At 31.3% G+C, this 8,887-nt stretch overlaps 1 long non-coding RNA gene across 1 annotated transcript; it reads left to right on the top strand.

Moving 5' to 3' along the window:
- The first annotated feature begins 5,738 nt into the window (after positions 1-5,738).
- On the top strand, positions 5,739-8,199 carry LOC112328193 (uncharacterized). The gene is made up of 3 exons (XR_002982855.2): positions 5,739-6,143; positions 7,229-7,392; positions 7,605-8,199. It is a non-coding gene; the product is annotated as an uncharacterized LOC112328193 (long non-coding RNA).
- The last annotated feature ends 688 nt before the right edge of the window (positions 8,200-8,887 follow it).

The following is an 8,887-nucleotide window of genomic DNA, read 5'->3' as shown; positions in this document are numbered from 1 at the left end:
ATGTTTACTTGTTTGTACCTGTTATAATTTATATTAACACTCTAGATATTAAATGAATGGGTCAACTCTTGTAGCTAACGTCATGTTCACTGTCTTAACAATAATCTAAAAGGTGTAGCTTTCCCACTCTTTTTATTTTTGTTGTACTAATATTTTTTTTTTGTTTTTACATGTTTTATTTTTAAAAGAAAATTATGATTTTTTCAAAATTATTTTTGCTGATTTTTTTTTTAATATTGATCTGGTTGAGAATTTAGCTTTATCATTTAAAAAAAAACATTGTGAATTGTTAAAATGTTTTTCTATATGATTTTTTTGTTCTTTTTATGATTTTTTTTCCCAAAATGGTCCTTTTCGGTTTTTTTTTTTTTTTTCATATTGAACTGGTTGAGAATTTAGTTTTATATTTTTTTTATAAAAAAAACATTGTAAATTGCTAGAGTATTTTTCCCATATGGTTTTTGTTTTGCTACAATATTTCTCGTTTTTATTTTTAATTCTATTTGTTGAATTTGTTTTTTTAATATTGAACTGGTTGAGAATTTAACTTTATAGTTTTTTCTTTAAAACACTGTTGATTGTTACAGTGTTTTCCCATAAGGTTTTTTTTTTCAGAATTGTCTGTCAATTTTAGTTTTTTTCATATTGAGCTAATTGATAATTTAGCTTTGTACTTTTTTTCTTGAAAAAAAAAACATCGTGGATTGTTACAGTATTCCCCCACATGATTTTTTCTTGCCACAGTGTTTCCCCACATGATTTTTTATCGATTGTTTTTCAAAAATTATCTTTGTCGAATTTATTTTTTTCATACTGAGCTGGTTGAAAATTTAGCTTTGTAGTTTTTTTCTTTAAAACACCATTGATTGCTAAAGTGCTTCCCTGCATAATTTTTTTTTTTGTTATAATTTTTTTCAAAATTGTCTTTATCAATTTTATTGTTTTTAATATTGAACTAGTTGAAAATTACAACTATAGATTTTCTCTTGAAACACTATAGATTGCTATAGTGTTTTCCTGCATAATATTTTTTTCCTTTCGTTTTTTTATGATTTTTTCCAAAATTATCTTTATTAATTTTATTTTTTTAATATTAAGTTGATTGAGAATTACAATTATATATTTTCTCACAAAATACTATAAATTGCTGCTGTGTTTCCTTACATGATTTTTTTCCTTTTGTTTTTTTTTATGATTTTTTTCAAAATTATCCGTCTATTTTTTTTTTTTAATATTAAGCTGGTTGAGAATTTAGCTTTGTAGTTTAATTTTTCTTGAAAATATTGTGGGTTGCAATAGTGTTTCTCCATATAATTTTTTTTATGATTTTTTCTACAAATTCATGACAACGCACAAATATGCCATAAGCCTGCGACAGCGCGCATGCATGACAACTAGTAATTAACTATACAATAAAAAAGGCACAATAGTTTTTTTTTCAATCAATTTTTTTTGTAATATTAAATTTTTTTTTATTGGTTTATCATACTCGTATAATACGGATTATGAGTTAAACAAGTTAACTTGGTTTGGCGGATTAACTTAGTTGACTCAAGATTTTTTTTTTTCAATTTCATCTTTTAGTATTGGATTGATTGAGAATTATACTTCATGATTTATTTTGCTTATTTTCTATTATGTTATTTCAGCATCGTGACTTGAAAATAATGCTTAAAGGGTTAACCCGAGTCAACCTAGGATAATCCATCAATTCCACAGCCCTGGTCATAAGAAAATGATAACTCCATAAAAAGTAAATCAAAATAAATCATGAAACCTAATTTTTCATCAACTTAATGTTGAAGGATATAATTGAAAAATACAATCAATTTAAAAAAAATAAAAAAAAATTACCCGAATCAACCTAGGTTAACTTGTCAAACACTGTGACCTTACTCATGAGACCAGGATAACCAAATAGAAAACAAACTGAAATAAATTATGAAACCAAAGTTTCAATCAACTCAACATTTAATGATAAAATTAAAATAAAAATTAAACTAAAAAATATATTTAAAAAATAACTCAAGTAAACATGAGTTAACTTACCAAACTTGTAACCTGAGTCATGAGACTAGGATAACTTAATAGAAAACAAACAAAAAAATAACCCAAATCAACCCGAGTTAACCTATTAAACCTATTATCTAGGTCATAGAATTGAGATAACTTTGCAAAAAAAAAAATTGAAAAAAAATCATAAAACACAATTCTTATTCAACTCAATATTAAAAGATGAAATGGAATAAAAAATCAATTTAAAAAAACTAAAAAAATAATCCAACACAACCCAACCCATGTTATTTTCTCAAATCTATAATTGGGGTCATGAAACTAAAATAACTTCATAGAAAACAAAACAAAATAAATCATGAAACTTAATTCTCAGTCAATAAAATATATTCGCCAAACTTGTGATTAGAATCATCAGACTAGTATAACCTCATATAAAACAAATTAAAATAAAATGTGAATTTTAATTTTCTAATTAATAAAATATCAAATGATAAAATTAAAAAAAAAATTTCAAATCAATTATGTTAACTTTTTAAACCTGGGAATAATATTTAGAATAACCCATAAAAAAACAAATTAAAACAAAACAAATAATGAACTTAATTAATTAATGTTAATGTGATGAATCCAAATGCATGTTCCCCATGATGTGGATGCTTTATGATTGCCACTTCCTTGAAGGCATTGGAGCTCAGAACTAAAATCCAGATTTCTCTTTAAACTCCATGTTTGAGAAACCTAATATTAGAAAGGGAGTTGATTATCCAAACCTGGGGATATTGCTGGAGTAATTCATTTAGAAGCAGATCAAATATAGCTAGCGAAAGGCATTGTCCTGATAAACCATTCTCCCAAGCCGAGGACAGAAGCTCCCAACCATGGGGGCATGAACACACTAGTCAGGAAGATGAAAGAGATGTAGGTCACAAATCCAAGGCCTACAAAGTAGTCAGAAAGAAGTATTTTTCAGAACAGAGAAGGCATATATAGTAATAATTACTTTCACAGCCCATGTTAAATTGCTATAGTACTATGTCAACAGCTAGAATTTCTAGCCAGCTTGGACACAGATAAAACCAGTGGACTGGTTTTTCTTTATTTATATTCTCTACAAGAATCACAAAAAACATAACAATTTCACTCATTTAAGTAAACGTAATATGCTCTAGTAGCCATGACAGAATTATTGCTGAGCACAGTTGATTCTAATAGCTCAAATTGAATATCCTTCAAATCTATTCAGCAGATGCTATGGTTCTGCATGGCTGAAATGACACCGAGTATTTTAGCAGTTGGACCATTCTGTTGCTAGACTAAACAGATGATCCCACTGCCAGTAGCGGGGGTGGCATTTTACTTCCAACTGATTGTTTTGAGAAAATTGCGTTGCCCCCTTTATATAAAACCCCGATAATTCTTACAGCATCATAATTAGATCAGCTGTAATTAAGGATGGAAAGAGCATCCACTATGTCCAGATTGTGCCTTCAACATTAAATAAATGTTCAAAAATGCAGGTATCTAAGAGAACAGAAAGATAGAAGCAAGCAAATTGTGTGATAGAGTGAAGGAATGTTCACACCAACCAAATATATGGACTCCAAAATGAGCATAGATCGGAGAGAAGAACCCATCCACAAGACTAATAAACCACCAAGTGATGCGGACTGTGATGGCTACAGGAAGCAGGATGCCACTGCAAAAGCAAAGCAAATTATTGTTATTCACCAAGGAAATAAAAATTTTATGAATTGTATCAAGAAACCTCCAAAGGATATGCGGAACCATGTGATAATGTGAAGCGTTAATATCTACAGTTCTTGATTGTTGTTGAAGGCTTACAGTATGACATGTATGCACAGAGATAGTCCATGGATATGACATTTGACTTAGCATGAAAACCTTGAATCGTGCAAATATTTCATGACTCGCCAGCACTGCAATCATTGAGTTTGGAATACAATTCACGACTTAATTTGCAAAGACTGGCACTCAAGCAAGAATGCAGGGGACTAGACGAGATAAATTCGTGAGGGAAGACCAAGAAAGTAACCATATATATTCCAGATAGTTACAGAATTAGCAGAATGGAAGACAAACAGATTCCTTCCCGCCATATTATTGATTTATAATGTCTTGTATCGCTCGAGAGAGTGAAGAAAATTTCCACACAACCGGTGAGGACTGCGAGAACGAGAATACAGATGCAAGTGCTGAGAATTCTATGCACTCGGCAAAACTCTAAGACACTGTCATTTACGTAGCCTGGGAAAATTCAATGCCATTTCTTTCCAAGACAGTGTCTTAGAAGCAGATTCAGAGGAAGAATTAGAGCCTCTTCCTTTGGTAATGATATTCTTAATATTTTTATCAGGATCTTGAATGGGTTTCAAACGCTCAAGATCCCTGTATCTCGTTGTCATTTCTCTCTGTTTTTTCTCCTCTTGATTCTCCTCTCCCTTGCAAGCAGAGAATAAAGAATGCGGCCTCTTTCTAAAGAACCTGCATAGACACGCGGGAGTTTTAACTGCCTCGAATAAACAATTGCTGGCTCCAAACTGGGCTTCAAATTTCGATCAACGCCATATGTCCCAACTGTAATTGTAATTCTTATAATTACAATTACAATTATAATTATAAGAAAAACTAAAACGGATTTTTTCATGTGCAGAAACATTGTACACCCATACATGGTGTACTGTGGATTGAATGTTCATCCACAGTGCGTTTTCTTATTGTTGATAGGGCACAGAAATGTACGGTTTAGTCCCCTTAGATTTTCTTTTTTCTTCTGATCTCTCTAATTTTAGGTGTTTGCATTAAAGGTACAAAACTTCATTTTTATTGCATTTCAATCCTAAATGTTGGGAGACAAGAGATAATTTTTTCGGAAGAATGGAATCCAGTCATAAAAGAAGCCGAACTTGGTGTGATTTTGTTCATTGACCATGCTGAAATTAGAGATGATAATCAGTTTCCGTATGTTAGATTTCTTGATATTCATGTATTATTTATTATTTAAAAGGTAAAAAATTTAGATATTTATAAAATATTCATCGGGTTAATATATATTTAAAGTATGTATATATATATATATTAAATAATAAAATGATAAATATTATACGTGTTTTATATTCATATTAAGATATGTATGTATCATAGTGAATTAAAAGAATATAAATGTTCTATAAATATATATATATATATAATAAAAATATATATTTTGGGTTGAGTTTCAGACAATTTAAGTTTTTGATAAAATTTGATAATATCCATATTTTATCCATTATCTTTCAAGTAAGATAATAATTTAAAAAATATTCATCTATTCAGATCGGATCGATATTCATTGAATTCATATTAAATTGTTATTCATAATTCAAATTTTAAAATTTTATTTTTGATTCGATTTAATTTTGAGTTTTTAAACTGATGAATATTTTAGATTTGAAATTGGTGTTATTAAATTTCATATAATTTTAGAGTTTTTGTTTTTTTTACTGAAAATTTATTGAAATTTAAATTTTAAGGTCCAAAATATTTCGATGAGATGGTCAGAATTTGTTAAAGGAGATGATAGGTATTGTTGTGAGAAGTTTGAGATAATTTCATCCTTAATCATCTCTTCGTCCATCAAATACAAATAAATCACCGAATATGATACAGAATATAAGAGGATAAAAACACTTTCCTCTTCAGCCACTCACCCCAACTCCAATGAAAAGTGGACTATTTCAGAACCTAGAACGGAGCCAAAGAGCTCAAGTCCAAGGACAATCAAGCAAAACATGCAGTGTGTGAGAGGCTAAATTATAAATGGGTATGAAAATATAAAAAATAAATATGGGGTTGCTTGAACTAGAGGAACTAATTTATTTATTGCTTAAAAATATAGTGACTAAGTTATAATTTACTCGAACTATAAGATTGACAAATCTGCTAAGCGAAACAAGAAACAGTAATTGAATTGGCAGCTCGAAAATCTTTGATGAACAAGAAAAGAGATGATAACAAGGTCGAAACTGGTGGAGCAATTGAGAGAGAGAGAGGGGGGGAGTGCCAGATCCGATCCCAACACAAGCGTTCTTCTCTCACCATCTTTTCTCCTAAACCCCCATCTCGTCCTGGTATTTACTCTCTTTATGCCTTTTTTTTTCAAATGTTTATGATTATTGTCTAAGCTTTTTATATTTTTGATTAATTTTTAATGCCCCAGTTTGTTTTTATAGTAGAATATTAATTAGGATTTGTAAATTATGATTATTTTTCATTAGGAGAATACTGATTGGAAACTGTAGTCTTTGTAGTTTCTTAGTTAGTATTGCTATTATTGTGAAACAGAGAATTTTGGAAATTTATTTACACAGTGTATTAGTTGAATATAGAGACAAGTTTTAGTTTTGAAACAATTTCGTCGAGAAGTACAGACCTGAACAGGCTTTGATAATGGTGTAGACTGTAGACATTGTATGTCAAGTGTGCAAAACCCTTTTTCAGGGTTATATATATCGAGATCGAGCATTTTGAAATAATTGTATTTTAAGCTTTTGCAATATGTAGTTGTAATCGACAATTGAGAAGTCTTCAACTTTTATTGAAGCAGCTTTTAGTTTTTCTTTTGATTTTGTGGAGAGTGAAGGTTGTGTTCTATCCAAATAGACTTGAATCTTTTATATAAAAATGGTATTTGATTTAGTTACTAAATCATGGAATTAGTGAATCGTGTTCTTGATACCAAAGTTGTTATTTTTCATTCTTTTGACTTCTCTTCAAAAGTTGAAATTGTCGTGCTCCATGCTGTAAAGATTCAAAGATCACACAGAAGATATCATAGGGAGGAAAATTGTATGAAATTAGTTATAATACATTTTCGTGGTATGATGCTTTCTGCTTGTCTATTTTTTGTTATCAAACTGTTGTTCAAAATGAACAAGACTTTGCACTATTCTTTAAAGAATGAAAGCATGGCTGAAACTACTTGGGCTCAGAGTTCCTGTGTGATGCTTGCGTGTGTTGTTTCTTGGAAAGGAAGAATAGTCTTCATTACAAGATGTTGGTTATTTCCTTTACTCTTTTGTAATTAAGACAGAAGTCCTTATGTTTTATTATCTTCTATCTCGCAAGTTTCCACAGTTATTATTTCTTTCCATGACCACATCCCATCAATTTAGATGATCCCTGAAGTTTTTTTTTTTTTTTTGCCATGTTTCAGGGCTCTGGGGCAAGCCATTAGATAAATACTAGGCAAAAGTTGATCCAGTTACATGCTGTGATAAAAAATTGTTGAGCCATACAACTCCAGTCCAAACGAAATTAAAATGAAACAAACCCTGATAATCATTGGCTGTGTAAGAGGCAACCAGATTCTTCTTCAGGGTAAATATTTTTTTGATTTATTACAGCCTCCTTCATTCAAGTTTCTGCTGCGAATTCAGAGGACTTAAAATTTTTAGGAACTTTCTGTAATTATATATGTCATCACAACTTATGATTGCAACCTTATTGGTTTCCTGTTAGCTGCTAAGTGTATTAGATATCACTGTGTGTTGCTGACATTAAGTGTAAAATCTTCCCTTAATTTCATGCAGGGCTGATGTCACTGTAGCAATCTTTTGGGCCTTAACATTAAGCATGCTTGTCATATCATCTTACAAGGCACTTTATTTCCGACATTTCTGGCTTTTGTTTCTCATAATATGTCTTGCAATTTTTCTTCCCGTACATCTGAGAAGTTCAAGGGCCCAGAATAGGGAGAGAAGATTGTTATTGCCTTTGTCCACGTGAACATGCTATGGCATTGAAGCATTTCAACCATAGAGCTTTGTAATTGGAACTTATCGTTCACATTTGATTCCTGTGGCTTATTGGAAAAAATTATAAAACTCGGAGCACTGATCTTGGTCAACCCAGATTTGTCCTGCCCTCTCAGATAGATGGTATGATTCTTTTGTTTATCCTTCATAACCATACACAGAAGCTATGAGATTTTTCATAACACCTTTTTTTAACAAATGTGAAACTCTATACATCTGAGCAAAGTTTAGGAGCAGTTACCTGTTAATCTTTTGAGTAGTTACATTGTAAATTTAGTCCTGTTCGAAAAAACTATCACAGCATGCTGTCAAGATTACTGTGTTGTAATAAGCTATTTACATGAAATAGAAAAAGGCATAATAGACTGTCTCTCTCTTTCTCTCACTCTCTCTCCCTCTCTCTCTCTCTCTTGCTCATTTCAAGATTGTCATTAAGCTTGAATCTAGAATACTCCAAGGCTGTTCCTTGCTTTATTATTTAAGCCAAATCCCTAGCCTTTCAAACGAATAGGAGGGAGGAACTGGCATTGGGTACTCGTAGCTATGGGTGCAAGCAGGTACTGGGACCCAAACTGATCTGAATTGGACTGACCGCAACTTGGTTCTTCAGTTTGGGTCTGGATTGGTATTTTCTAAGCTTGTGTCAGTTCTTGGGTAGGCATATTGGGCAATCCTACCTTTATCTTAAATTAACGCCATGTGTTTAATTTATATCAGATTGAACCTTATGATAATGAGTTTGGCACACTGGATACCTGTTGTGGACATCTTATGCGACAACTCATGTGACTTGTCCATCAATTCCCCTCCCCCACCTCTCATGCTCATTTCAAGATTGTGGCAGGTCTATTTATCAACAGCCAATTAGGACCACTATTAATTGTCTTTCCCTCCTATTTCCTCTATCTTGTACTCTCCTCCTCTCGAGACAATTGTCCCTTTTTTTTTATATTGGTGTTTATGTCAAGGTTGTGGAATGAAACTGATAAATTAATAATAAGAATCTGGAAACTTTAGCATCTGGATGGAAATTGTTCAAAGAATGGTTGATGATACTC

The sequence above is a fragment of the Populus trichocarpa genome, chromosome 7, assembly GCF_000002775.5.
Source record: "Populus trichocarpa isolate Nisqually-1 chromosome 7, P.trichocarpa_v4.1, whole genome shotgun sequence".
NCBI classification, from domain to species: Eukaryota; Viridiplantae; Streptophyta; class Magnoliopsida; order Malpighiales; family Salicaceae; genus Populus; species Populus trichocarpa.
Note: the sequence above shows the minus strand (reverse complement) of the source record. Positions and strands in the feature narration are given on the sequence as shown.